Source organism: Heterodontus francisci, chromosome 22 (genome assembly GCF_036365525.1).
Source record: "Heterodontus francisci isolate sHetFra1 chromosome 22, sHetFra1.hap1, whole genome shotgun sequence".
Taxonomy (NCBI): Eukaryota; Metazoa; Chordata; class Chondrichthyes; order Heterodontiformes; family Heterodontidae; genus Heterodontus; species Heterodontus francisci.
This window is the reverse complement of record NC_090392.1, coordinates 20,328,356-20,354,183: the sequence shown is the minus strand read 5'-3', so window position 1 is coordinate 20,354,183 and position 25,828 is coordinate 20,328,356.

Here is a 25,828-nt window from a genome sequence, read left to right as displayed (position 1 = left end):
GCGTCGGGAAGGAGTTTCAGTGTGTGGGGAAGAGGTTTCTGTGTGTGGGGAAGAGGTTTCAGTGTGTGAGGAAGAAGTTTCAGTGTGTGGGGAAGAGGTTTCAGTGCGTGGGGAAGGGGTTTCAGTCTGTGGGGAAGAGGTTTCAGTGTGTGGGGAAGGGTTTCAGTCTGTGGGGAAGAGCTTTCAGTTTGTGGGGAAGGGGTTTCAGTGTGTGTGGAAGAGGTTTCAGTGTGTGTGGAAGGGGTTTCAGTGTGAGGGCATGGGTTTCAGTGTGCGGGGAAGGGGTTACAGGGTGTGTTGAAGAGGATTCAGTGCGTGGGGATGGGGTTTCAGTGTTTGTGGAAGAGGTTTCAGTGTGTCTGGAAGGGGTTGCAGTGTGTGCGGATGAGTTTCAGTGCGTGTGGAAGAAGTTTCAGTGTGTGGGGAAGAGGTTTCAGTTTGTGGGGAAGAGGTTTCAGTGTGTGTGGAAGAGGTTTCAGTGCGTGGGGAAGGAGTTTCAGTGTGTGGGGAAGAGGTTTCCGTGTGTGGGGAAGAGGTTTTAGTGTGTGGGGAAGAGGTTTCAGTGTGTGGGGAAGAGATTTCAGAGTGTGGGGAAGCGGTTTCAGTCTGTGGGGAAGCGGTTTCAGTCTGTGGGGAAGAGGTTTCCGTTTGTGGGGAAGGGGTTTCAGTGTGTGGTGAAGGGGATTCAGTGTGTGTGGAAGAGCTTTCAGTGTTTGCGGAAGGGGTTTCATTGTGTGTGGAAGAGGTTTAAGTGTGTGTGGAAGGGGTTTCAGTGTGTGTGGAAGGGGAATCAGTGCGTGGGGAACAGGTTTCAGTGTGTGGGGAGGGATTCAGTGTGTGTGAAAGATGTTTCAGTGTGTGGGGAACAGGTTTCAGTGTTTGTGAAAGGGGTTTCAGTGTGTGTGGAAGGTGTTTCAGAGTGTGTGGAAGGGGTTTCAGCGTGTGCAGAAGGGGTTTCAGCGTGTGGGGTAGGGTTTCCGTGTGTGGGGAAGAGGTTTCAGTGTGTGGGGAAGAGGTTTCAGTCTGCGGGGAAGAGGTTTCTGTGTGTGGGGATGGGTTTCAGTGTGTGGGGAATAGGTTTCAGTCAGTGGGGATGGGTTTCAGTGTGTGCGGAATGGGATTCAGTGTGTGTGAAAGGGGTTTCAGCGTGTGGGGTCAGGGTTTCAGCGTGTGGGGAAGAGGTTTCAGTGTGTGGGGAAGAGGTTTCAGTGAGTGGGGAAAGGGTTTCATTGTGTGGGGAATGGTTTCAGTGTGAGGGCATGGGTTTCAGTGTGCGGGGAAGGGGTTACAGGGTGTGTTGAAGAGGATTCAGTGCGTGGGGAAGGGGTTTCAGTGTTTGTGGAAGAGGTTTCAGTGTGTGTGGAAGGGGTTTCAGTATGTGGGGATGAGTTTCAGTGTGTGTGGAAGAAGTTTCAGCGTGTAGGGAAGAGGTTTCAGTTTGTGGGGAAGAGGTTTCAGTGTGTGTGGAAGAGGTTTCAGTGCGTGGGGAATGAGTTTCAGTGTGCGGGGAAGAGGTTTCTGTGTGGGGAAGAGGATTCAGTGTGTGAGGAAGAAGTTTCAGTATATGTGGAAGAGGTTTCAGTGCGTGGGGAAGGGGTTTCAGTCTGTGGGGAAGAGGTTTCAGTGTGTGGGGAAGAGGTTTCCGTTTGTGGGGAAGGGGTTTCAGTGTGTGGTGAAGGGGATTCATTGTGTGTGGAAGAGGTTTAAGTGTGTGTGGAAGGGGTTTCAGTGTGTGTGGAAGGGGATTCAGTGTGTGGGGAACAGGTTTCAGTGTGTGGGGAGGGATTCAGTGTGTGTGAAAGATGTTTCAGTGTGTGGGGAACAGGTTTCAGTGTTTGTGGAAGGGGTTTCAGTGTGTGTGGAATGTGTTTCAGAGTGTGTGGAAGGGGTTTCAGCGTGTGCAGAAGGGGTTTCAGCGTGTGGGGAAGGGTTTCTGTGTGTGGGGAAGAGGTTTCAGTGTGTGGGGAAGAGGTTTCAGTCTGCGGGGAAGAGGTTTCTGTGTGTGGGGATGGGTTTCAGTGTGTGGGGAATAGGTTTCAGTCAGTGGGGATGGGTTTCAGTGTGTGCGGAATGGGATTCAGTGTGTGTGGGAGGGGTTTCAGCGTGTGGGGTCGGGGTTTCAGCGTGTGGGGAAGAGGTTTCAGTGTGTGGGGAAGAGGTTTCAGTGTGTGGGGATGGGTTTCATTGTGTGGGGAATGGTTTCAGTGTGAGGGCATGGGTTTCAGTGTGTGGGGAAGGGGTTACAGGGTGTGTTGAAGAGGATTCAGTGCGTGGGGAAGGGGTTTCAGTGTTTGTGGAAGAGGTTTCAGTGTGTGTGGAAGGGGTTTCAGTATGTGGGGATGAGTTTCAGTGTGTGTGGAAGAAGTTTCAGCGTGTGGGGAAGAGGTTTCAGTTTGTGGGGAAGAGGTTTCAGTGTGTGTGGAAGAGGTTTCAGTGCGTGGGGAATGAGTTTCAGTGTGCGGGGAAGAGGTTTCTGTGTGGGGAAGAGGATTCAGTGTGTGAGGAAGAAGTTTCAGTATATGTGGAAGAGGTTTCAGTGCGTGGGGAAGGGGTTTCAGTCTGTGGGGAAGAGGTTTCAGTGTGTGGGGAAGGGTTTCAGTCTGTGGGGAGGAGCTTTCAGTTTGTGGGGAAGAGGTTTCAGTGTGTGGGGATGGGTTTCAGTGTGTGCGGATGGGTTTCAGTGTGTGGGGAAGGGGTTTCAGTGTGTGTGGAAGAGGTTTCACTGTGTGGGGATGGGTTTAATTGTGTGGGGAATGGTTTCAGTGTGAGGGCATGGGTTTCAGTGTGCGGGGAAGGGGTTACAGGGTGTGTTGAAGAGGATTCAGTGTGTGGGGATGAGTTTCAGTGCGTGTGGAAGAGGTTTCAGTGTTTGTGGAAGGGGTTTCAGTGTATGTGGAAGGGGTTTCAGCGTGTGCAGAAGGGGTTTCAGCGTGTGGGGAAGGGTTTCTGTGTGTGGGGAAGAGGTTTCAGTGTGTGGGGAAGAGGTTTCAGTCTGCGGGGAAGAGGTTTCTGTGTGTGGGGATGGGTTTCAGTGTGTGGGGAACAGGTTTCAGTCTGTGGGGATGGGATTCAGTGTGTGGGGAATGGGATTCAGTGTGTGTGGGAGGGGTTTCAGCGTGTGGGGTAGGGGTTTCAGCGTGTGGGGAAGAGGTTTCAGTGTGTGGGGAAGAGGTTTCAGTGCGTGGGGATGGGTTTCATTGTGTGGGGAATGGTTTCAGTGTGAGGGCATGGGTTTCAGTGTGCGGGGAAGGGGTTACAGGGTGTGTTGAAGAGGATTCAGTATGTGGGGATGAGTTTCAGTGCGTGTGGAAGAAGTTTCAGCGTGTGGGGAAGAGGTTTCAGTTTGTGGGGAAGAGGTTTCAGTGTGTGTGGAAGAGGTTTCAGTGCTTGGGGAAGGAGTTTCAGTGTGTGGGGAAGAGGTTTCTGTGTGTGGGGAAGATGTTTCAATGTGTGAGGAAGAAGTTTCAGTCTGTGTGGAAGATGTTTGAGTGCGTGGGGAAGGGCTTTCAGTCTGTGGGGAAGAGGTTTCATTGTGTGGGGAAGGGTTTCAGTCTGTGGGGAAGAGATTTCAGTTTGTGGGGAAGGGGTTTCAGTGTGTGTGGAAGAGCTTTAAGTGTGTGTGGAAGGGGTTTCAGTGTGTGGGGATGGGTTTCAGTGTGTGGGGATGGGTTTCAGTGTGTGGTTCAGGGGTTTCAGTCTGTGGGCAAGGTGTTTCCGTGTGTGGGGAAGAGGTTTTAGTGTGTGGGGAAGGGGTTTCAGTTTTTGGGGAAGTGGTTTCAGTGTGTGGGGAAGAGGTTTCAGTGTGTGGGGAAGAGATTTCAGAGTGTGGGGAAGGGGTTTCAGTCTGTGGGGAAGCGGTTTCAGTCTGTGGGGAAGAGGTTTCCGTGTGTGGGGAAGGGGTTTCAGTGTGTGGTGAAGGGTTTTTCAGTGTGTGTGGAAGCGGTTTCAGTGTGTGTGGAAGGGGTTTCAGCGTGTGCAGAAGGGGTTTCAGCGTGTGGGGAAGGGTTTCTGTGTGTGGTGAAGAGGTTTCAGTGTGTGGGGAAGAGGTTTCAGTCTGCGGGGAAGAGGTTTCTGTGTGTGGGGATGGGTTTCAGTGTGTGGGGAATAGGTTTCAGTCTGTGGGGATGGGTTTCAGTGTGTGGGGAATGGGATCCAGTGTGTGTGGGAGGGTTTTCAGCGTGTGGGGTAGGGGTTTCAGCGTGTGGGGAAGAGGTTTCAGTGTGTGGGGAAGAGGTTTCAGTGTGTGGGGATGGGTTTCATTGTGTGGGGAATGGTTTCAGTGTGAGGGCATGGGTTTCAGTGTGCGGGGAAGGGGTTACAGGGTGTGTTGAAGAGGATTCAGTGCGTGGGGAAGGGGTTTCAGTGTTTGTGGAAGAGGTTTCAGTGTGTCTGGAAGGGGTTGCAGTGTGTGCGGATGAGTTTCAGTGTGTGGGGAAGAAGTTTCAGTGTGTGGGGAAGAGGTTTCAGTTTGTGGGGAAGAGGTTTCAGTGTGTGTGGAAGAGGTTTCAGTGCGTGGGGAAGGAGTTTCAGTGTGTGGGGAAGAGGTTTCTGTGTGTGGGGAAGAGGTTTCAGTGTGTGAGGAAGAAGTTTCAGTGTGTGGGGAAGAGGTTTCAGTGCGTGGGGAAGGGGTTTCAGTCTGTGGGGAAGAGGTTTCAGTGTGTGGGGAAGGGTTTCAGTCTGTGGGGAAGAGCTTTCAGTTTGTGGGGAAGGGGTTTCAGTGTGTGTGGAAGAGGTTTCAGTGTGTGTGGAAGGGGTTTCAGTGTGAGGGCATGGGTTTCAGTGTGCGGGGAAGGGGTTACAGGGTGTGTTGAAGAGGATTCAGTGCGTGGGGATGGGGTTTCAGTGTTTGTGGAAGAGGTTTCAGTGTGTCTGGAAGGGGTTGCAGTGTGTGCGGATGAGTTTCAGTGCGTGTGGAAGAAGTTTCAGTGTGTGGGGAAGAGGTTTCAGTTTGTGGGGAAGAGGTTTCAGTGTGTGTGGAAGAGGTTTCAGTGCGTGGGGAAGGAGTTTCAGTGTGTGGGGAAGAGGTTTCCGTGTGTGGGGAAGAGGTTTTAGTGTGTGGGGAAGAGGTTTCAGTGTGTGGGGAAGAGATTTCAGAGTGTGGGGAAGCGGTTTCAGTCTGTGGGGAAGCGGTTTCAGTCTGTGGGGAAGAGGTTTCCGTTTGTGGGGAAGGGGTTTCAGTGTGTGGTGAAGGGGATTCAGTGTGTGTGGAAGAGCTTTCAGTGTTTGCGGAAGGGGTTTCATTGTGTGTGGAAGAGGTTTAAGTGTGTGTGGAAGGGGTTTCAGTGTGTGTGGAAGGGGAATCAGTGCGTGGGGAACAGGTTTCAGTGTGTGGGGAGGGATTCAGTGTGTGTGAAAGATGTTTCAGTGTGTGGGGAACAGGTTTCAGTGTTTGTGAAAGGGGTTTCAGTGTGTGTGGAAGGTGTTTCAGAGTGTGTGGAAGGGGTTTCAGCGTGTGCAGAAGGGGTTTCAGCGTGTGGGGTAGGGTTTCCGTGTGTGGGGAAGAGGTTTCAGTGTGTGGGGAAGAGGTTTCAGTCTGCGGGGAAGAGGTTTCTGTGTGTGGGGATGGGTTTCAGTGTGTGGGGAATAGGTTTCAGTCAGTGGGGATGGGTTTCAGTGTGTGCGGAATGGGATTCAGTGTGTGTGAAAGGGGTTTCAGCGTGTGGGGTCAGGGTTTCAGCGTGTGGGGAAGAGGTTTCAGTGTGTGGGGAAGAGGTTTCAGTGAGTGGGGAAAGGGTTTCATTGTGTGGGGAATGGTTTCAGTGTGAGGGCATGGGTTTCAGTGTGCGGGGAAGGGGTTACAGGGTGTGTTGAAGAGGATTCAGTGCGTGGGGAAGGGGTTTCAGTGTTTGTGGAAGAGGTTTCAGTGTGTGTGGAAGGGGTTTCAGTATGTGGGGATGAGTTTCAGTGTGTGTGGAAGAAGTTTCAGCGTGTAGGGAAGAGGTTTCAGTTTGTGGGGAAGAGGTTTCAGTGTGTGTGGAAGAGGTTTCAGTGCGTGGGGAATGAGTTTCAGTGTGCGGGGAAGAGGTTTCTGTGTGGGGAAGAGGATTCAGTGTGTGAGGAAGAAGTTTCAGTATATGTGGAAGAGGTTTCAGTGCGTGGGGAAGGGGTTTCAGTCTGTGGGGAAGAGGTTTCAGTGTGTGGGGAAGAGGTTTCCGTTTGTGGGGAAGGGGTTTCAGTGTGTGGTGAAGGGGATTCATTGTGTGTGGAAGAGGTTTAAGTGTGTGTGGAAGGGGTTTCAGTGTGTGTGGAAGGGGATTCAGTGTGTGGGGAACAGGTTTCAGTGTGTGGGGAGGGATTCAGTGTGTGTGAAAGATGTTTCAGTGTGTGGGGAACAGGTTTCAGTGTTTGTGGAAGGGGTTTCAGTGTGTGTGGAATGTGTTTCAGAGTGTGTGGAAGGGGTTTCAGCGTGTGCAGAAGGGGTTTCAGCGTGTGGGGAAGGGTTTCTGTGTGTGGGGAAGAGGTTTCAGTGTGTGGGGAAGAGGTTTCAGTCTGCGGGGAAGAGGTTTCTGTGTGTGGGGATGGGTTTCAGTGTGTGGGGAATAGGTTTCAGTCAGTGGGGATGGGTTTCAGTGTGTGCGGAATGGGATTCAGTGTGTGTGGGAGGGGTTTCAGCGTGTGGGGTCGGGGTTTCAGCGTGTGGGGAAGAGGTTTCAGTGTGTGGGGAAGAGGTTTCAGTGTGTGGGGATGGGTTTCATTGTGTGGGGAATGGTTTCAGTGTGAGGGCATGGGTTTCAGTGTGCGGGGAAGGGGTTACAGGGTGTGTTGAAGAGGATTCAGTGCGTGGGGAAGGGGTTTCAGTGTTTGTGGAAGAGGTTTCAGTGTGTGTGGAAGGGGTTTCAGTATGTGGGGATGAGTTTCAGTGTGTGTGGAAGAAGTTTCAGCGTGTGGGGAAGAGGTTTCAGTTTGTGGGGAAGAGGTTTCAGTGTGTGTGGAAGAGGTTTCAGTGCGTGGGGAATGAGTTTCAGTGTGCGGGGAAGAGGTTTCTGTGTGGGGAAGAGGATTCAGTGTGTGAGGAAGAAGTTTCAGTATATGTGGAAGAGGTTTCAGTGCGTGGGGAAGGGGTTTCAGTCTGTGGGGAAGAGGTTTCAGTGTGTGGGGAAGGGTTTCAGTCTGTGGGGAGGAGCTTTCAGTTTGTGGGGAAGAGGTTTCAGTGTGTGGGGATGGGTTTCAGTGTGTGCGGATGGGTTTCAGTGTGTGGGGAAGGGGTTTCAGTGTGTGGGGAAGAGGTTTCACTGTGTGGGGATGGGTTTCAGTGTGTGGGGAAGGTTTTTCAGTATGTGTGGAAGAGGTTTCAGTGTGTGTGGAAGAGGTTTCAGTGTGTGGGGATGGGTTTCAGTGCTTGTGGAAGAAGTTTAAGCGTGTGGCGAAGAGGTTTTAGTGTGTGGGGAAGAGGTTTCAGTGTGTGTAAAAGAGGATTCAGTGCGTGGGGAAGGAGATTCAGTGTGTGGGTAAGAGGTTTCAGTGTGTGGGGATGAGTTTTCAGTATGCATTGAAGATGTTTCAATGCGTGGGTAAGGGGTTTCAGTGTGTGGGGAAGAGGTTTCAGTGTGTGGGGAAGGGTTTCAGTCTGTGGGGCAGAGCTTTCAGTGTGCGGTGAAGAGGTTCCAGTGTGTGGGGATGGGTTTCAGAGTTTGGGGATGGGTTTCAGTGATTGCAGAAGTGGTTTCAGTGTGTGGGGAAGAGGTTTCAGTGTGTGGGGAAGAGGTTTCAGTGTGTGGGGATGGGTTTGAGTGAGTGGGGAATAGGTTTCAGTCTGTGGGGATGGGTTTCAGTGTGTGGGGAATGGGATCCAGTGTGTGTGGGAGGTTTTTCAGCGTGTGGGGTAGGGGTTTCAGCGTGTGGGGAAGAGGTTTCAGTGTGTGGGGAAGAGGTTTCAGTGTGTGGGGATGGGTTTCATTGTGTGGGGAATGGTTTCAGTGTGAGGGCATGGGTTTCAGTGTGCGGGGAAGGGGTTACAGGGTGTGTTGAAGAGGATTCAGTGCGTGGGGAAGGGGTTTCAGTGTTTGTGGAAGAGGTTTCAGTGTGTCTGGAAGGGGTTGCAGTGTGTGCGGATGAGTTTCAGTGCGTGTGGAAGAAGTTTCAGTGTGTGGGGAAGAGGTTTCAGTTTGTGGGGAAGAGGTTTCAGTGTGTGTGGAAGAGGTTTCAGTGCGTGGGGAAGGAGTTTCAGTGTGTGGGGAAGAGGTTTCTGTGTGTGGGGAAGAGGTTTCAGTGTGTGAGGAAGAAGTTTCAGTGTGTGGGGAAGAGGTTTCAGTGCGTGGGGAAGGGGTTTCAGTCTGTGGGGAAGAGGTTTCAGTGTGTGGGGAAGGGTTTCAGTCTGTGGGGAAGAGCTTTCAGTTTGTGGGGAAGGGGTTTCAGTGTGTGTGGAAGAGGTTTAAGTGTGTGTGGAAGGGGTTTCAGTGTGTGGGGATGGGTTTCAGTGTGTTGGGATGGGTTTCAGTGTGTGGTTAAGGGGTTTCAGTCTGTGGGCAAGGTGTTTTCCGTGTGTGGGGAAGAGGTTTTAGTGTGTGGGGAAGGGGTTTCAGTTTGTGGGGAAGAGGTTTCAGTGTGTGGGGAAGGGTTTCAGTCTGTGGGGAAGAGCTTTCAGTTTGTGGGGAAGAGGTTTCAGTGTGTGGGGATGGGTTTCAGTGTGTGCGGATGGGTTTCAGTGTGTGGGGAATGGGTTTCAGTGTGTGGGGAAGAGGTTTCACTGTGTGGGGATGGGTTTCAGTGTGTGGGGAAGGTTTTTCAGTATGTGTGAAAGAGGTTTCAGTGTGTGTGGAAGAGGTTTCAGTGTGTGGGGATGGGTTTCAGTGCTTGTGGAAGAAGTTTAAGCGTGTGGCGAAGAGGTTTTAGTGTGTGGGGAAGAGGTTTCAGTGTGTGTAAAAGAGGATTAAGTGCGTGGGGAAGGAGTTTCAGTGTGTGGGTAAGAGGTTTCAATGTGTGGGGATGAGTTTTAAGTATGCATTGAAGATGTTTCAATGCGTGGGGAAGGGGTTTCAGTGTGTGGGGAAGAGGTTTCAGTGTGTGGGGAAGGGTTTCAGTCTGTGGGGCAGAGCTTTCAGTGTGCGGTGAAGAGGTTCCAGTGTGTGGGGATGGGTTTCAGAGTTTGGGGATGGGTTTCAGTGATTGCAGAAGTGGTTTCAGTGTGTGGGGAAGAGGTTTCAGTGTGTGGGGAAGAGGTTTCAGTGTGTGGGGATGGGTTTGAGTGAGTGGGGAATAGGTTTCAGTCTGTGGGGATGGGTTTCAGTGTGTGGGGAATGGGATCCAGTGTGTGTGGGAGGGTTTTCAGCGTGTGGGGTAGGGGTTTCAGCGTGTGGGGAAGAGGTTTCAGTGTGTGGGGAAGAGGTTTCAGTGTGTGGGGATGGGTTTCATTGTGTGGGGAATGGTTTCAGTGTGAGGGCATGGGTTTCAGTGTGCGGGGAAGGGGTTACAGGGTGTGTTGAAGAGGATTCAGTGCGTGGGGAAGGGGTTTCAGTGTTTGTGGAAGAGGTTTCAGTGTGTCTGGAAGGGGTTGCAGTGTGTGCGGATGAGTTTCAGTGCGTGTGGAAGAAGTTTCAGTGTGTGGGGAAGAGGTTTCAGTTTGTGGGGAAGAGTTTTCAGTGTGTGGGGAAGGGGTTTCAGTGTGTGAGGAAGAAGTTTCAGTGTGTGGGGAAGAGGTTTCAGTGCGTGGGGAAGGGGTTTCAGTCTGTGGGGAAGAGGTTTCAGTGTGTGGGGAAGGGTTTCAGTCTGTGGGGAAGAGCTTTCAGTTTGTGGGGAAGGGGTTTCAGTGTGTGTGGAAGAGGTTTAAGTGTGTGTGGAAGTGGTTTCAGTGTGTGGGGATGGGTTTCAGTGTGTTGGGATGGGTTTCAGTGTGTGGTTAAGGGGTTTCAGTCTGTGGGCAAGGTGTTTTCCGTGTGTGGGGAAGAGGTTTTAGTGTGTGGGGAAGGGGTTTCAGTTTGTGGGGAAGTGGTTTCAGTGTGTGGGGAAGAGGTTTCAGTGTGTGGGGAAGAGATTTCAGAGTGTGGGGAAGCGGTTTCAGTCTGTGGGGAAGCGGTTTCAGTCTGTGGGGAAGAGGTTTCCGTTTGTGGGGAAGGGGTTTCAGTGTGTGGTGAAGGGGATTCAGTGTGTGTGGAAGAGCTTTCAGTGTTTGCGGAAGGGGTTTCATTGTGTGTGGAAGAGGTTTAAGTGTGTGTGGAAGGGGTTTCAGTGTGTGTGGAAGGGGAATCAGTGTGTGGGGAACAGGTTTCAGTGTGTGGGGAGGGATTCAGTGTGTGTGAAAGATGTTTCAGTGTGTGGGGAACAGGTTTCAGTGTTTGTGGAAGGGGTTTCAGTGTGTGTGGAAGGTGTTTCAGAGTGTGTGGAAGGGGTTTCAGCGTGTGCAGAAGGGGTTTCAGCGTGTGGGGAAGGGTTTCCGTGTGTGGGGAAGAGGTTTCAGTGTGTGGGGAAGAGGTTTCAGTCTGCGGGGAAGAGGTTTCTGTGTGTGGGGATGGGTTTCAGTGTGTGGGGAATAGGTTTCAGTCAGTGGGGATGGGTTTCAGTGTGTGCGGAATGTGATTCAGTGTGTGTGGGAGGGGTTTCAGCGTGTGGGGTCGGGGTTTCAGCGTGTGGGGAAGAGGTTTCAGTGTGTGGGGAAGAGGTTTCAGTGTGTGGGGATGGGTTTCATTGTGTGGGGAATGGTTTCAGTGTGAGGGCATGGGTTTCAGTGTGCGGGGAAGGGGTTACAGGGTGTGTTGAAGAGGATTCAGTGCGTGGGGAAGGGGTTTCAGTGTTTGTGGAAGAGGTTTCAGTGTGTGTGGAAGGGGTTTCCGTATGTGGGGATGAGTTTCAGTGTGTGTGGAAGAAGTTTCAGCGTGTGGGGAAGAGGTTTCAGTTTGTGGGGAAGAGGTTTCAGTGTGTGTGGAAGAGGTTTCAGTGCGTGGGGAATGAGTTTCAGTGTGCGGGGAAGAGGTTTCTGTGTGGGGAAGAGGATTCAGTGTGTGAGGAAGAAGTTTCAGTATATGTGGAAGAGGTTTCAGTGCGTGGGGAAGGGGTTTCAGTCTGTGGGGAAGAGGTTTCAGTGTGTGGGGAAGAGGTTTCCGTTTGTGGGGAAGGGGTTTCAGTGTGTGGTGAAGGGGATTCAGTGTGTGTGGAAGAGCTTTCAGTGTTTGCGGAAGGGGTTTCATTGTGTGTGGAAGAGGTTTAAGTGTGTGTGGAAGGGGTTTCAGTGTGTGTGGAAGGGGATTCAGTGTGTGGGGAACAGGTTTCAGTGTGTGGGGAGGTATTCAGTGTGTGTGAAAGATGTTTCAGTGTGTGGGGAACAGGTTTCAGTGTTTGTGGAAGGGGTTTCAGTGTGTGTGGAAGGTGTTTCAGAGTGTGTGGAAGGGGTTTCAGCGTGTGCAGAAGGGGTTTCAGCGTGTGGGGAAGGGTTTCTGTGTGTGGGGAAGAGGTTTCAGTGTGTGGGGAAGAGGTTTCAGTCTGCGGGGAAGAGGTTTCTGTGTGTGGGGATGGGTTTCAGTGTGTGGGGAATAGGTTTCTGTCAGTGGGGATGGGTTTCAGTGTGTGCGGAATGGGATTCAGTGTGTGTGGGAGGGGTTTCAGCGTGTGGGGTCGGGGTTTCAGCGTGTGGGGAAGAGGTTTCAGTGTGTGGGGAAGAGGTTTCAGTGTGTGGGGATGGGTTTCATTGTGTGGGGAATGGTTTCAGTGTGAGGGCATGGGTTTCAGTGTGCGGGGAAGGGGTTACAGGGTGTGTTGAAGAGGATTCAGTGCGTGGGGAAGGGGTTTCAGTGTTTGTGGAAGAGGTTTCAGTGTGTGTGGAAGGGGTTTCAGTATGTGGGGATGAGTTTCAGTGTGTGTGGAAGAAGTTTCAGCGTGTGGGGAAGAGGTTTCAGTTTGTGGGGAAGAGGTTTCAGTGTGTGTGGAAGAGGTTTCAGTGCGTGGGGAATGAGTTTCAGTGTGCGGGGAAGAGTTTTCTGTGTGGGGAAGAGGATTCAGTGTGTGAGGAAGAAGTTTCAGTATATGTGGAAGAGGTTTCAGTGCGTGGGGAAGGGGTTTCAGTCTGTGGGGAAGAGGTTTCAGTGTGTGGGGAAGGGTTTCAGTCTGTGGGGAGGAGCTTTCAGTTTGTGGGGAAGAGGTTTCAGTGTGTGTGGATGGGTTTCAGTGTGTGCGGATGGGTTTCAGTGTGTGGGGAAGGGGTTTCAGTGTGTGGGGAAGAGGTTTCACTGTGTGGGGATGGGTTTCAGTGTGTGGGGAAGGTTTTTCAGTATGTGTGGAAGAGGTTTCAGCGTGTGTGGAAGAGGTTTCAGTGTGTGGGGATGGGTGTCAGTGCTTGTGGAAGAAGTTTAAGCGTGTGGCGAAGAGGTTTTAGTGTGTGGGGAAGAGGTTTCAGTGTGTGTAAAAGAGGATTCAGTGCGTGGGGAAGGAGTTTCAGTGTGTGGGTAAGAGGTTTCAGTGTGTGGGGATGAGTTTTCAGTATGCATTGAAGATGTTTCAATGCGTGGGGAAGGGGTTTCAGTGTGTGGGGAAGAGGTTTCAGTGTGTGGGGAAGGGTTTCAGTCTGTGGGGCAGAGCTTTCAGTGTGCGGTGAAGAGGTTCCAGTGTGTGGGGATGGGTTTCAGAGTTTGGGGATGGGTTTCAGTGATTGCAGAAGTGGTTTCAGTGTGTGGGGAAGAGGTTTCAGTGTGTGGGGAAGAGGTTTCAGTGTGTGGGGATGGGTTTGAGTGAGTGGGGAAGGGGTTTCAGTGTGTGGGGAAGGGGTTTCAGTGTGTGGGGAAGAGATTTCAGTGTGTGGGGATGGGTTTCAGTGTGTGGTTAAGGGGTTTCAGTCTGTGGGGAAGGGGTTTCATTGTGTTGGGAAGGGGTTTCAGTGTGTGGGGAAGGGGTTTCAGTGTGTGGGGAAGTGGTTGCAGTGTGTGGGGAAGAGGTTTCAGTGTGTGGGGAAGAGGTTGCAGAGTGTGGGGAAGGGGTTTCAGTCTGTGGGGAAGTGGTTTCAGTGTATGGGGAAAAGGTTTCAGTGTGTGGATAAGGGGTTTCTGTGTGTGGAGAAGAGGTTTCAGTGTGTGGGGATGAGTTTCATTGTGTGGGGAATGGTTTCAGTGTGAGGGGATGGGTTTCAATGTTTGGGGATGTGTTTCAGTGTGTGCGGAAGGGGTTTCAGTGCATGTGGAAGAGGTTTCAGTTTGTGTGGAAGGGGTTTCAGTGCGTGCGGAAGGGGTTTCAGTTTGTGTGGATGAGGTTTCAGTGTGTGTGGAAGGGTTTTCAGTGTGTGGGGATGGGTTTCAGTGCGTGTGGAAGAAGTTTCACCGTGTGGGGAAGAAGTTTCAGTGTGTGCGGAAGAGGTTTCAGTGTGTGGGGAAGAGATTTCAGAGTGTGGGGAAGTGGTTTCAGTGTGTGGGGAAGGGTTTTGATTCGGTGGTGAAGGGGTTTCAGTGTGTGTGGAAGAGATTTCATTGTGTGTGGATGGGTTTCAGTGTGTGGTTAAGGGGTTTCAGTCTATGGGCAAGGGGTTTCAGTCAGTGGGGAAGAGGTTTCAGTTTGTGGGGAAGAGGTTTCAGTTTGTGGGGAAGTGGTTTCAGTGTGTGTGGAAGAGGTTTCAGTGTGTGGGGAAAAGATTTCAGAGTGTGGGGAAGGGGTTTCAGTCTGTGGGGAAGTGGTTTCAGTTTGTGTGGGGAAGAGGTTTCAGTGTGTGGTGAAGGGGATTCAGTGTGTGGGGAAGGTTTTCAGTCTGTGGGGAAGAGCTTTCAGTGTGTGGGGAAGAGGTTCCAGTGTGTGGGGAAGGGTTTCAGTGTGTGGGGATGTGCTTCAGTGTGTGGGGAAGGGGTTTCAGTGTGTGGGGATGTGTTTCAGTGTGTGGGGAAGGTGTTTCAGTGTGTGGGGAAGAGTTTCACTGTGTGCGGAAGGGGTTTCAGTGTGTGGGGAAGATGTTTCAGTGTGTGGGGAAGGTGTTTCAGAGTGTGTGGAAGGGGTTTCAGTGTGTGGGGATGTGCTTCAGTGTGTGGGGAAGGGGTTTCAGTGTGTGGGGATGTGTTTCAGTGTGTGGGGAAGGTGTTTCAGTGTGTGGGGAAGAGTTTCACTGTGTGCGGAAGGGGTTGCAGTGTGTGGGGAAGGGGTTTCAGTGTGTGGGGAAGGTGTTTCAGTATGTGCGGAAGGGGTTTCAGTGTGTGGGGAAGGGGTTTCAGTCTGTGGGGAATCTGTCTCAGTGTGTGCCGAAGGGTTTTCAGTGTGTGGGGAAGGGGTTTCAGTAATTGGGCAATGTGTTTCAGTTTGTGGTGAATGGGTTTCAGTGTTTGGGGAAGGTTTTCAGTGTGTGGGAAGTGGTTTCAGTGTGTGGGGAAGGTGTTTCAGTGTGTGGGGATGTGTTGCAGTGTGTGGGGATTGGGGTTCATAGTGTGGGGAAGGTGTTTCAGTGTGTGGGGATGTGGTTTCAGTGTGTGGGGAAGGGGCTCCAGTGTGTGGGGAAGGTTTTTCAGTGTGTGGGGAAGTGTTTCAGTGTGTGGGGAATGTGTTTCAGTGTGTGGGGAAGGGTTTCAGTGTGTGGGGAAGGTGTTTCAGTGTGTTTGTAAGGGGTTTCCGTGTGTGGGGAATGGGTTTCGGTGTGTGGGGAACGTATTTCAGTTTGTGGGGAAGGCTTTTCAGTTAGCGGGGAAGGTGTTTCAGTGTGTGCGGAAGGGGTTTCAGTGTGTGGGGAATGGGTTTCAGTGTGTGGCAAAGGTGTTCCAGTGTGTGCGGAAGGAATTTCAGTTTGTGCGGAAGGGGTTTCAGTGTGTGGGGAAGGTGTTTAAGTGTGTGCGGAAGGGGTTTCAGTGTGTGGGGCGAAGGGGTTTCAATGTGTGGGGATGTGTTTCAGTGTGTGGGGAAGGGTTTCACTGTGAGCGGAAGGGGTTTCAGTGTGTGTGGAAGGTGTTTCAGTGTGTGGCGAAGGTGTTTCAGTTAGTGCGGAAGGGGTTTCAGTGTGTGGGGATGTGCTTCAGTGTGTGGGGAAGGAGTTTCAGTGTGTGGGGAAGGGTTTCACTGTGTGCGGAAGGGGTTTCAGTGTGTGGGGAAGGGGTTTCAGTGTGTGGGGAAGGTGTTTCAGTATGTGCGGAAGGGGTTTCAGTGTGTGGGGAAGGTGTTTCAATGTGTGGGGAAGGTGTTTCAGTGTGTGCGGAAGGGGTTTCAGTGTGTGCGGAAGGCGTTTCAGTGTGTGGGGAAGGGGTTTCAGTGTGTGGTGAATGGGTTTCAGTGTTTGGGGAAGTGTTTCAGTGTGCAGGGAAGTTGTTTCAGTGTGTGGGGAAGGTGTTTCAGTGCGTGGGGATGTGCTTCAGTGTGTGGGGAAGGGGTTTCAGTGTGTGGGGAAGGGTTTCAGTGTGTGGGGATGTATTTCAGTGTGTGGGGAAGGGGTTTCAGTGTGTGGGGATGGGTTTCTCTGTGTCCGGAAGGGGGATCAGTGTGTGGGGAAGGGGTTTCAGTGCATGGGGAAGGTGTTTCAGTGTGTGGGGAAGGGGTTTCAGTGTGTGGGGATGTGTTTCAGTGTGTGTGGAAGGGGTTTCAGTGTGTGGGGATGTGTTTCATTGTGTGCGGAAGGGGTTTCAGTGTGTGGGGAAGAACAACAAAAGAACAAAGAACAAAGATAATTACAGCACAGGAACAGGCCCTTCGGCCCTCCAAGCCTGCGCCGATCCAGATCCTCTCTCTAAACATGTCGCCTATTTTCTAAGGTTCTGTATCTCTTTTCTTCCTGCCCATTCATGTATCTGTCTAGATACATCTTAAAAGACTCCATCGTGCCCGCATCTACCACCTCCGCTGGCAATGCGTTCCAGGTGCCCACCACCCTCTGCGTAAAGAACTTTCCACGCATATCCCCCCGAAACTTTTCCCCTTTCACTTTGAACTCGTGTCCTCTAGTAATTGAAACCCCCACTCTGGGAAAAAGCCTCTTGCTATCCACCCTGTCTATACCTCTCATGATTTTGTACACCTCAATCAGGTCCCCCCTCAACCTCCGTCTTTCTAATGAAAATAATCCTAATCTGCTCAACCTCTCTTCATAGCTAGCGCCCTCCATACCAGGCAACATCCTGGTGAACCTCCTCTGCACCCTCTCCAAAGCATCCACATCCTTTTGATAATGTGGCGACCAGAACTGTACGCAGTATTCCAAATGTGGCCGAACCAAAGTCCTAAACAACTGTAACATGACCTGCCAACTCTTGTACTCAATGCCCCGTCCGATGAAGGAAAGCATGCCGTATGCCTTCTTGACCACTCTATTTACCTGCGTTGCCACCTTCAGGGAACAGTGGACCTGAACACCCAAATCTCTCTGGACATCAATTTTCCCCAGGACTTTTCCATTTACTGTCTCGTTCACTCTTGAATTGGATCTTCCAAAATGCATCACCTCGCATTTGCCCTGATTGAACTCCATCTGCCATTTCTCTGCCCAACTCTCCAATCTATCTATATTCTGCTGTATTCTCTGACAGTCCCCTTCACTATCTGCTACTCCACCAATCTTAGTGTCGTCTGAAAATTTGCTAATCAGTCCACCTATACTTTCCTCCAAATCATTAATGTATATCACAAACAACAGTGGTCCCAGCACGGATCCCTGTGGAACACCACTGGTCACACGTCTCCATTTTGAGAAACTCCCTTCTACTGCTACTCTCTGTCTCCTGTTGCCCAGCCAGTTCTTTATCCATCTAGCTAGTACACCTTGGACCCCAAGCGCCTTCACTTTCTCCATCAGCCTGCCATGGGGAACCTTATCAAACGCCTTACTGAAGTCCATGTATATGACATCGACAGCCCTTCCCTCATCAATCAACTTTGTCACTTCCTCAAAGAATTCTATTAAGTTGGTAAGACATGACCTTCCCTGCACAAAACCATGTTGCCTATCACTGATGAGCCCATTTTCTTCCAAATGGGAATAGATCCTATCCCTCAGTATCTTCTCCAGCAGCTTCCCTACCACTGACGTCAGGCTCACCGGTCTATAATTACCTGGATTATCCCTGCTACCCTTCTTAAACAAGGGGACAACATTAGCAATTCTCCAGTCCTCCGAGACCTCACCCGTGTTTAAGGATGCTGCAAAGATATCTGTTAAGGCCCCAGCTATTTCCTCTCTCGCTTCCCTCAGTAACCTGGGATAGATCCCATCCGGACCTGGGGACTTGTCCACCGTAATGCCCTTTAGAATACCCAACACTTCCTCCCTCCTTATGCCGACTTGACCTCGAGTAATCAAACATCTGTTCCTAACCTCAACATCCGTCATGTCCCTCTCCTCGGTGAATACCAATGCAAAGTACTCGTTTGGAATCTCACCCATTTTCTCTGAGTCCAAGCATAACATTCCTCCTTTGTCCTTCAGTGGGCCAATCCTTTCTCTAGTTACCCTCTTTCTCCTTATATATGAATAAAAGGCTTTGGGATTTTCCTTAACCCTGTTTGCTAAAGATATTTCATGACCCCTTTTAGCCCTCTTAATTCCTCGTTTCAGATTGGTCCTACATTCCCGATATTCTTTCAAAGCTTCGTCTTTCATCAGCCGCCTAGACCTTATGTATGCTTCCTTTTTCCTCTTAGCTAGTCTCACAATTTCACCTGTCATCCATGGTTCCCTAATCTTGCCATTTCTATCCCTCATTTTCACAGGAACATGTCTCTCCTGCACGCTAATCAACTTCTCTTTAAAAGCCTCCCACATATCACATGTGGATTTACCTTCAAACAGCTGCTCCCAATCTACATTTCCCAGCTCCTGCCGAATTTTGGTGCAGTTGGCCTTCCCCCAATTTAGCACTCTCCCTTTTGGACCACTCTCGTCTTTGTCCATGAGTATTTTAAAGCTTACGGAATTGTGATCACTATTCCCAAAGTAGTCCCCTACTGAAACTTCAACAACCTGGCCGGGCTCATTCCCCAACACCAGGTCCAGTATGGCCCCTTCCCGAGTTGGACTATTTACATACTGCTCTAGAAAACCCTCCTGGATGCTCCTTACAAATTCTGCTCCATCTGGACCTCTAACACGAAGCAAATCCCAGTCAATGTTGGGAAAATTAAAATCTCCTATCACCACCACCCTGTTGCTCCTACATCTTTCCATAATCTGTTTACATATTTGTACCTCTATCTCACGCTCGCTGTTGGGAGCCCTGTAGTACAGCCCCAACATTGTTACCGCACCCTTCCTATTTCTGAGTTCTGTCCATATTGCCTCACTGCTCGAGTCCTCCATAGTGCCCTCCTTCAGCACAGCTGTGATATCCTCTTTGACCAGCAATGCAACTCCTCCACCCCTTTTACCTCCCTCTCTATCCCGCCTGAAGCATCGATATCCTGGGATATTTAGTTGCCAATCATGCCCTTCCCTCAACCAAGTCTCAGTAATAGCAATAACATCATACTCCCAGGTACTAATCCAAGCCCTAAGTTCATCTGCCTTACCTACTACACTTCTTGCATTAAAACAAATGCACCTCAGACCACCAGTCCCTTTATATTCATCATCTGCTCCCTGCCTGCTCTTCCCCTTAGTCACACTGACTTCATTATCTAGTTCCTTACAGGCTTTTGTTACTACCTCCTTACTGTCAACTGACCTCAATTGGTTCCCATCCCCCTGCCACATTAGTTTAAACCCTCCCCAACAGCGTTAGCAAAAGCACCTCCAAGGACATTGGTTCCAGTCTGGCCCAGGTGTAGACCGTCCAATTTGTAATAGTCCCACCTCCCCCAGAACCGGTCCCAATGTCCCAAAAATCTGAACCCCTCCTTCCTGCACCATCTCTCAAGCCACGCATTCATCCTGACTATTCTTTCATTTTTACACTGACTATCACGTGGCACTGGTAGTAATCCTGAGATTACTACCTTTGAGGTCCTACTTTTTAACTTGGCTCCTAACTCCCTAAACTCTGCATGTAGGACCTCATCCCGTTTTTTACCTATATCATTAGTGCCTATGTGCACAATGACAACTGGCTGTTCACCCTCCCCTTTTAGAATGTTCTGCAGCCGATCTGAGACGTCCCTGACCCGTGCACCTGGGAGGCAACATACCATTCGCCAGCCTCGTTTTCGACCACAGAACCGCCTATCTACTCCCCTTACAATCGAATCCCCTACGACTATAGCCCTTCCACTCTTTTTCCTGCCCTTCGGAACAGCAGAGCCAGCCACGGTGCCATGGACCTGCCAACTGCTGCCTTCCCCTGGTGAGCCATCTCAATCAACAGTATCCAAAACGGTATACTTGTTTTGGAGGGAGATGACCGCAGGGGACTCCTGCGCTGCCTTCCTGCTCTTTCTCTGCCTTTTGGTCACCCATTTCCTTTCTCCCTCAGCAATCCTAATCTGCGGTGTGACCAATTCACAAAACGTGCTATCCACGACCTCCTCAGCATCGCGCATGCTCCAAAGTGAGTCCATCCGCAGCTCGAGAGAAGTCATGCGGTCTAACAAGAGCTGCAGCTGGACACAGTTCCTGCACGTGAAGGAGTCAGGGTCATCAGCCATGTCCCTGAGCTCCCACATTGAGCAAGAGGAGCATGATACGGGTGTTACAGTTTGTGGGGAAGGTGTTTCAGTGTGTGGGGAAGTCGTTTCAAAGTGTGGGGAAGGGTTTCAGTGTGTGGGGATGTGATTTCCGTGTGTGGGGAATGTGTTTCAGTGTGTGGGGAAGGTGTTTCAGTGTGTGGGGAAGGGGTTTCAGTGTGTGGGGAAGGTGTTTCAGTGCGTGGTGGATGTGCTTCAGTGTGTGGGGATCTGTTTCAGTGTGTGGGATGGGTTTCAGTGTGTGGGGAAGGTGTTTCAGTGTGTGGGGAAGGTGTTTCAGTGTGTGCGGAAGGGGTTTCAGTGTGTGGGGAAGTTGTTTCAATGTGTGGGGATGTGTTTCAGTGTGTGGGGAAGGTGTTTCAGCGCGTGGGGATGTGCTTCAGTGTGTGGGAAAGGGGTTTCAGTGTGTGGGGAAGGGTTTCAGTGTGTGGGGATGTATTTCAGTGTGTGGGGAAGGGGTTTCAGTGTGTGGGGATGGGTTTCTCTGTTTGCGGAAGGGGTATCAGTGTGTGGGGAAGGGGTTTCAGTGCGTGGGGAAGGAGTTTCAGTGTGTGGGGAAGGGGTTTCAGTGTGTGGGGATGTGTTTCAGTGTGTGTGGAAGGGGTTTCAGTGCGTGGGGATGTGTTTCATTGTGTGCAGTAGGGGTTTCAGTGTGTGGGGAAGGTGTTACAGTTTGTGGGGAAGGTGTTTCAGTGTGTGGGGAAGTCGTTTCAAAGTGTGGGGAAGGGTTTCAGTGTGTGGGGATGTGATTTCCGTGTGTGGGGAATGTGTTTCAGTGTGTGGGGAAGGTGTTTCAGTGTGTGGGGAAGCGGTTTCAGTGTGTGGGGATGGTGTTTCAGTGCGTGTGGATGTGCTTCAGTGTGTGGGGATCTGTTTCAGTGTGTGGGGATGTGTTTCAGTGTGTGGGGAAGGTGTTTCAGTGTGTGGGGATGGGTTTCAGTGTGTGGGGAAGGTGTTTCAGTGTGTGGGGAAGGTGTTTCAGTGTGTGCGGAAGGTGTTTCAGTATGTGCGGAAGGGGTTTCAGTGTGTGGGGAAGGTGTTTCAATGTGTGGGGATGAGTTTCAGTGTGTGGGGAAGGGTTTCACTGTGAGCCGAAGGGGTTTCAGTGTGTGGGGAAGGTGTTTCAGTGTGTGGCGAAGGTGTTTCAGTTAGTGCGGAAGGGGTTTCAGTGTGTGGGGATGTGCTTCAGTGTGTGGGGAAGGAGTTTCAGTGTGTGTGGAAGGGTTTCACTGTGTGCGGAAGGGGTTTCAGTGTGTGGGGAAGGGGTTTCAGTGTGTGGGGAAGGTGTTTCAGTATGTGCGGAAGGGGTTTCATTGTGTTGGGAAGGTGTTTCAATGTGTGGGGAAGGTTGTTCAGTGTGTGCGGAAGGGGTTTCAGTGTGTGCGGAAGGGGTTTCCGTGTGTGGGGAAGGGGTTTCAGTGTGCGGGGAAGGGGCTTCAGTGTGTGGGGAAGGTGTTTCAGCGCGTGGGGATGTGCTTCAGAGTGTGGGGAAGGGGTTTCAGTGTGTGGGGAAGGAGTTTCAGTGTGTGTGGAAGGGTTTCACTGTGTGCGGAAGGGGTTTCAGTGTGTGGGGAAGGGGTTTCAGTGTGTGGGGAAGGTGTTTCAGTATGTGCGGAAGGGGTTTCATTGTGTTGGGAAGGTGTTTCAATGTGTGGGGAAGGTTGTTCAGTGTGTGCGGAAGGGGTTTCAGTGTGTGCGGAAGGGGTTTCCGTGTGTGGGGAAGGGGTTTCAGTGTGCGGGGAAGGGGCTTCAGTGTGTGGGGAAGGTGTTTCAGCGCGTGGGGATGTGCTTCAGAGTGTGGGGAAGGGGTTTCAGTGTGTGGGGAAGGGTTTCAGTGTGTGGGGATGCATTTCAGTATGAGGGGAAGGGGTTTCAGTGTGTGGGGATGGGTTTCTCTGTGTGCGGAAGGGGTTTCAGTGTGTGGGGAAGGGGTTTCAGTGCGTGGGGAAGGTGGTTCAGTGTGTGGGGAAGGGGTTTCAGTGTGTGGGGATGTGTTTCAGTGTGTGGGGAAGGGGTTTCAGTGTGTGGGGATGTGTTTCAGTGTGTGGGGAAGGTGTTTCAGTGTGTGGGGAAGGGTTTCACTGTGTGCTGAAGGTGTTTCAGTGTGTGGGGAAGGCGTTTCAGTGTGTGGGGAAGATGTTTCAGTGTGTGGGGAAGGTTTTTCAGAGTGTGTGGAAGGGGTTTCAGTGTGTGGGGATGTGTTTCAGTGTGTGGGGAAGGGGTTTCAGTGTGTGGGGATGTGTTTCAGTGTGTGGGGAAGGGGTTTCAGTGTGTGGGGAAGAGTTTCACTGTGTGCGGAAGGGGTTGCAGTGTGTGGGGAAGGGGTTTCAGTGTGTGGGGAAGGTGTTTCAGTATGTGCGGAAGGGGTTTCAGTGTGTGGGGAAGGGGTTTCAGTCTGTGGGGAATCTGTCTCAGTGTGTGCAGAAGGGGTTTCAGTGTGTGGGGAAGGGGTTTCAGTGATTGGACAATGTGTTTCAGATTGTGGTCAATGGGTTTCAGTGTTTGGGGAAGTGTTTCAGTGTGTGGGGAAGGGGTTTCAGTGTGTGGGGAAGGTGTTTCAGTGTGTGGGGATGTGTTGCAGTGTGTGGGGAATGGGGTTCATAGTGTGGGGAAGGTGTTTCAATGTGTGGGGATGTGGTTTCAGTGTGTGGGGAAGGGGTTCCAGTGTGTGGGGAAAGTTTTTCAGTGTGTGGGGAAGTGTTTCAGTGTGTGGGGAATGTGTTTCAGTGTGTGGGGAAGGGTTTCAGTGTGTGGGGAAGGTGTTTCAGTCAGTTTGGAAGGGGTTTCCGTGGGTGGGGAAGGGGTTTCGGTGTGTGGGGAACGTGTTTCAGTTTGTGGGGAAGTCGTTTCAGTTTGTGGGGAAGGTGTTTCAGTGTGTGCGGAAGGGGTTTCAGTGTGTGGGGAATGGGTTTCAGTGTGTGGCAAAGGTGTTCCAGTGTGTGCGGAAGGAATTTCAGTTTGTGCGGAAGGGGTTTCAGTGTGTGGGGAAGGTGTTTAAGTGTGCGCGGAAGGGGTTTCAGTGTGTGGGGAAGGGGGTTCAATGTGTGGGGATGTGTTTCAGTGTGTGGGAAGGGTTTCACTGTGAGCGGAGGGGTTTCAGTGTGTGGGGAAGGTGTTTCAGTGTGTGGCGAAGGTGTTTCAGTGAGTGCGGAAGGTGTTTCAGTGTGTGGGGATGTGCTTCAGTGTGTGGGGAAGGAGTTTCAGTGTGTGGGGAAGGGTTTCACTGTGTGGGGATGTGATTTCCGTGTGTGGCGAATGTGTTTCAGTGTGTGGGGAAGGTGTTTCAGTGTGTGGGGAAGGGGTTTCAGTGTGTGGGGAAGGTGTTTCAGTGTGTGGGGAAGGTGTTTCAGCGCGTGGGGATGTGCTTCAGTGTGTGGGGAAGGGGTTTCAGTGTGTGGGGAAGGGTTTCAGTGTGTGGGGATGTATTTCAGTGTGTGGGGAAGGGGTTTCAGTGTGTGGGGATGGGTTTCTCTGTTTGCGGAAGGGGTATCAGTGTGTGGGGAAGGGGTTTCAGTGCGTGGGGAAGGTGTTTCAGTGTGTGGGGAAGGGGTTTCAGTGTGTGGGGATGTGTTTCAGTGTGTGTGGAAGGGGTTTCAGTGTGTGGGGATGTGTTTCATTGTGTGCGGAAGGGGTTTCAGTGTGTGGGGAAGGTGTTACAGTTAGTGGGGAAGGTGTTTCAGTGTGTGGGGAAGTCGTTTCAAAGAGTGGGGAAGGGTTTCAGTGTGTGGGGATGTGATTTCCGTGTTGGGGAATGTGTTTCAGTGTGTGGGGAAGGTGTTTCAGTGAGTGGGGAAGGGGTTTCAGTGTGTGGGGAAGGTGTTTCAGTGCGTGTGGATGTGCTTCAGTGTGTGGGGATCTGTTTCAGTGTGTGGGGATGTGTTTCAGTGTGTGGGGAAGGAGTTTCAGTTTGTGGGGATGGGTTTCAGAGTGTGGGGAAGGTGTTTCAGTGTGTGGGGAAGGTGTTTCAGTGTGTGCGGAAGGTGTTTCAGTGTGTGCGGAAGGGGTTTCAGTGTGTGGGGAAGGTGTTTCAATGTGTGGGGATGTGTTTCAGTGTGTGGGGAAGGGATTCACTGTGAGCTGAAGGGGTTTCAGTGTGTGGGGAAGGTGTTTCAGTGAGTGGCGAAGGTGTTTCAGTTAGTGCGGAAGGGGTTTCAGTGTGTGGGGATGTGCTTCAGTGTGTGGGGAAGGAGTTTCAGTGTGTGTGGAAGGGTTTCACTGTGTGCGGAAGGGGTTTCAGTGTGTGGGGAATGGGTTTCAGGGTGTGGGGAAGGTGTTTCAGTATGTGCGGAAGGGGTTTCATTGTGTTGGGAAGGTGTTTCAATGTGTGGGGAAGGTGGTTCAGTGTGTGCGGAAGTGGTTTCAGTGTGTGCAGAAGGCGTTTCGGTGGTGGGGAAGGGGTTTCAGTGTGTGGGGAAGGGGTTTCAGTGTGTGGGGAAGGGGTTTCAGTGTGTGGGGAATGTGTTTCAGTGTGTTTGGAAGGCTTTCAGTGTGTGGGGAATGTGTTTCAGTGTGTGGTGAATGGGTTTCAGTGTTTGGGGATGTGTTTCAGTGTGCGGGGAAGGGGTTTCAGTGTGTGGGGAAGGTGCTTCAGCGCGTGGGGATGTGCTTCAGTGTGTGGGGAAGGGGTTTCAGTGTGTGGGGATGGGTTTCAGTGTGTGGGGATGCATTTCAGTGTGAGGGGAAGGAGTTTCAGTGTGTGGGGATGGGATTCAGTGTGTGGTGAAGGTGTTTCAGTGTGTGGGGAAGGTGTTTCAGTGTGTGCGGAAGTCGTTTCAAAGTGTGTGGAAGGGTTTCAGTGTGTGGGGATGTGATTTCCGTGTGTGGGGAATGTGTTTCAGTGTGTGGGGAAGGTGTTTCAGTGTGTGGGGAAGCGGTTTCAGTGTGTGGGGATGGTGTTTCAGTGCGTGTGGATGTGCTTCAGTGTGTGGGGATCTGTTTCAGTGTGTGGGGATGTGTTTCAGTGTGTGGGGAAGGTGTTTCAGTGTGTGGGGATGGGTTTCAGTGTGTGGGGAAGGTGTTTCAGTGTGTGGGGAAGGTGTTTCAGTGTGTGCGGAAGGTGTTTCAGTGTGTGCGGAAGGGGTTTCAGTGTGTGGGGAAGGTGTTTCAATGTGTGGGGATGAGTTTCAGTGTGTGGGGAAGGGTTTCACTGTGAGCCGAAGGGGTTTCAGTGTGTGGGGAAGGTGTTTCAGTGTGTGGCGAAGGTGTTTCAGTTAGTGCGGAAGGGGTTTCAGTGTGTGGGGATGTGCTTCAGTGTGTGGGGAAGGAGTTTCAGTGTGTGTGGAAGGGTTTCACTGTGTGCGGAAGGGGTTTCAGTGTGTGGGGAAGGGGTTTCAGTGTGTGGGGAAGGTGTTTCAGTATGTGCGGAAGGGGTTTCATTGTGTTGGGAAGGTGTTTCAATGTGTGGGGAAGGTTGTTCAGTGTGTGCGGAAGGGGTTTCAGTGTGTGCGGAAGGGGTTTCCGTGTGTGGGGAAGGGGTTTCAGTGTGCGGGGAAGGGGCTTCAGTGTGTGGGGAAGGTGTTTCAGCGCGTGGGGATGTGCTTCAGAGTGTGGGGAAGGGGTTTCAGTGTGTGGGGAAGGGTTTCAGTGTGTGGGGATGCATTTCAGTATGAGGGGAAGGGGTTTCAGTGTGTGGGGATGGGTTTCTCTGTGTGCGGAAGGGGTTTCAGTGTGTGGGGAAGGGGTTTCAGTGCGTGGGGAAGGTGGTTCAGTGTGTGGGGAAGGGGTTTCAGTGTGTGGGGATGTGTTTCAGTGTGTGGGGAAGGGGTTTCAGTGTGTGGGGATGTGTTTCAGTGTGTGGGGAAGGTGTTTCAGTGTGTGGGGAAGGGTTTCACTGTGTGCTGAAGGTGTTTCAGTGTGTGGGGAAGGCGTTTCAGTGTGTGGGGAAGATGTTTCAGTGTGTGGGGAAGGTGTTTCAGAGTGTGTGGAAGGGGTTTCAGTGTGTGGGGATGTGTTTCAGTGTGTGGGGAAGGGGTTTCAGTGTGTGGGGATGAGTTTCAGTGTGTGGGGAAGGGGTTTCAGTGTGTGGGGAAGAGTTTCACTGTGTGCGGAAGGGGTTGCAGTGTGTGGGGAAGGGGTTTCAGTGTGTGGGGAAGGTGTTTCAGTATGTGCGGAAGGGGTTTCAGTGTGTGGGGAAGGGGTTTCAGTCTGTGGGGAATCTGTCGCAGTGTGTGCAGAAGGGGTTTCAGTGTGTGGGGAAGGGGTTTCAGTGATTGGGCAATGTGTTTCAGATTGTGGTCAATGGGTTTCAGTGTGAGCGGAAGGGGTTTCAGTGTGTGGGGAAGGTGTTTCAGTGTGTGGCGAAGGTGTTTCAGTTAGTGCGGAAGGGGTTTCAGTGTGTGGGGAT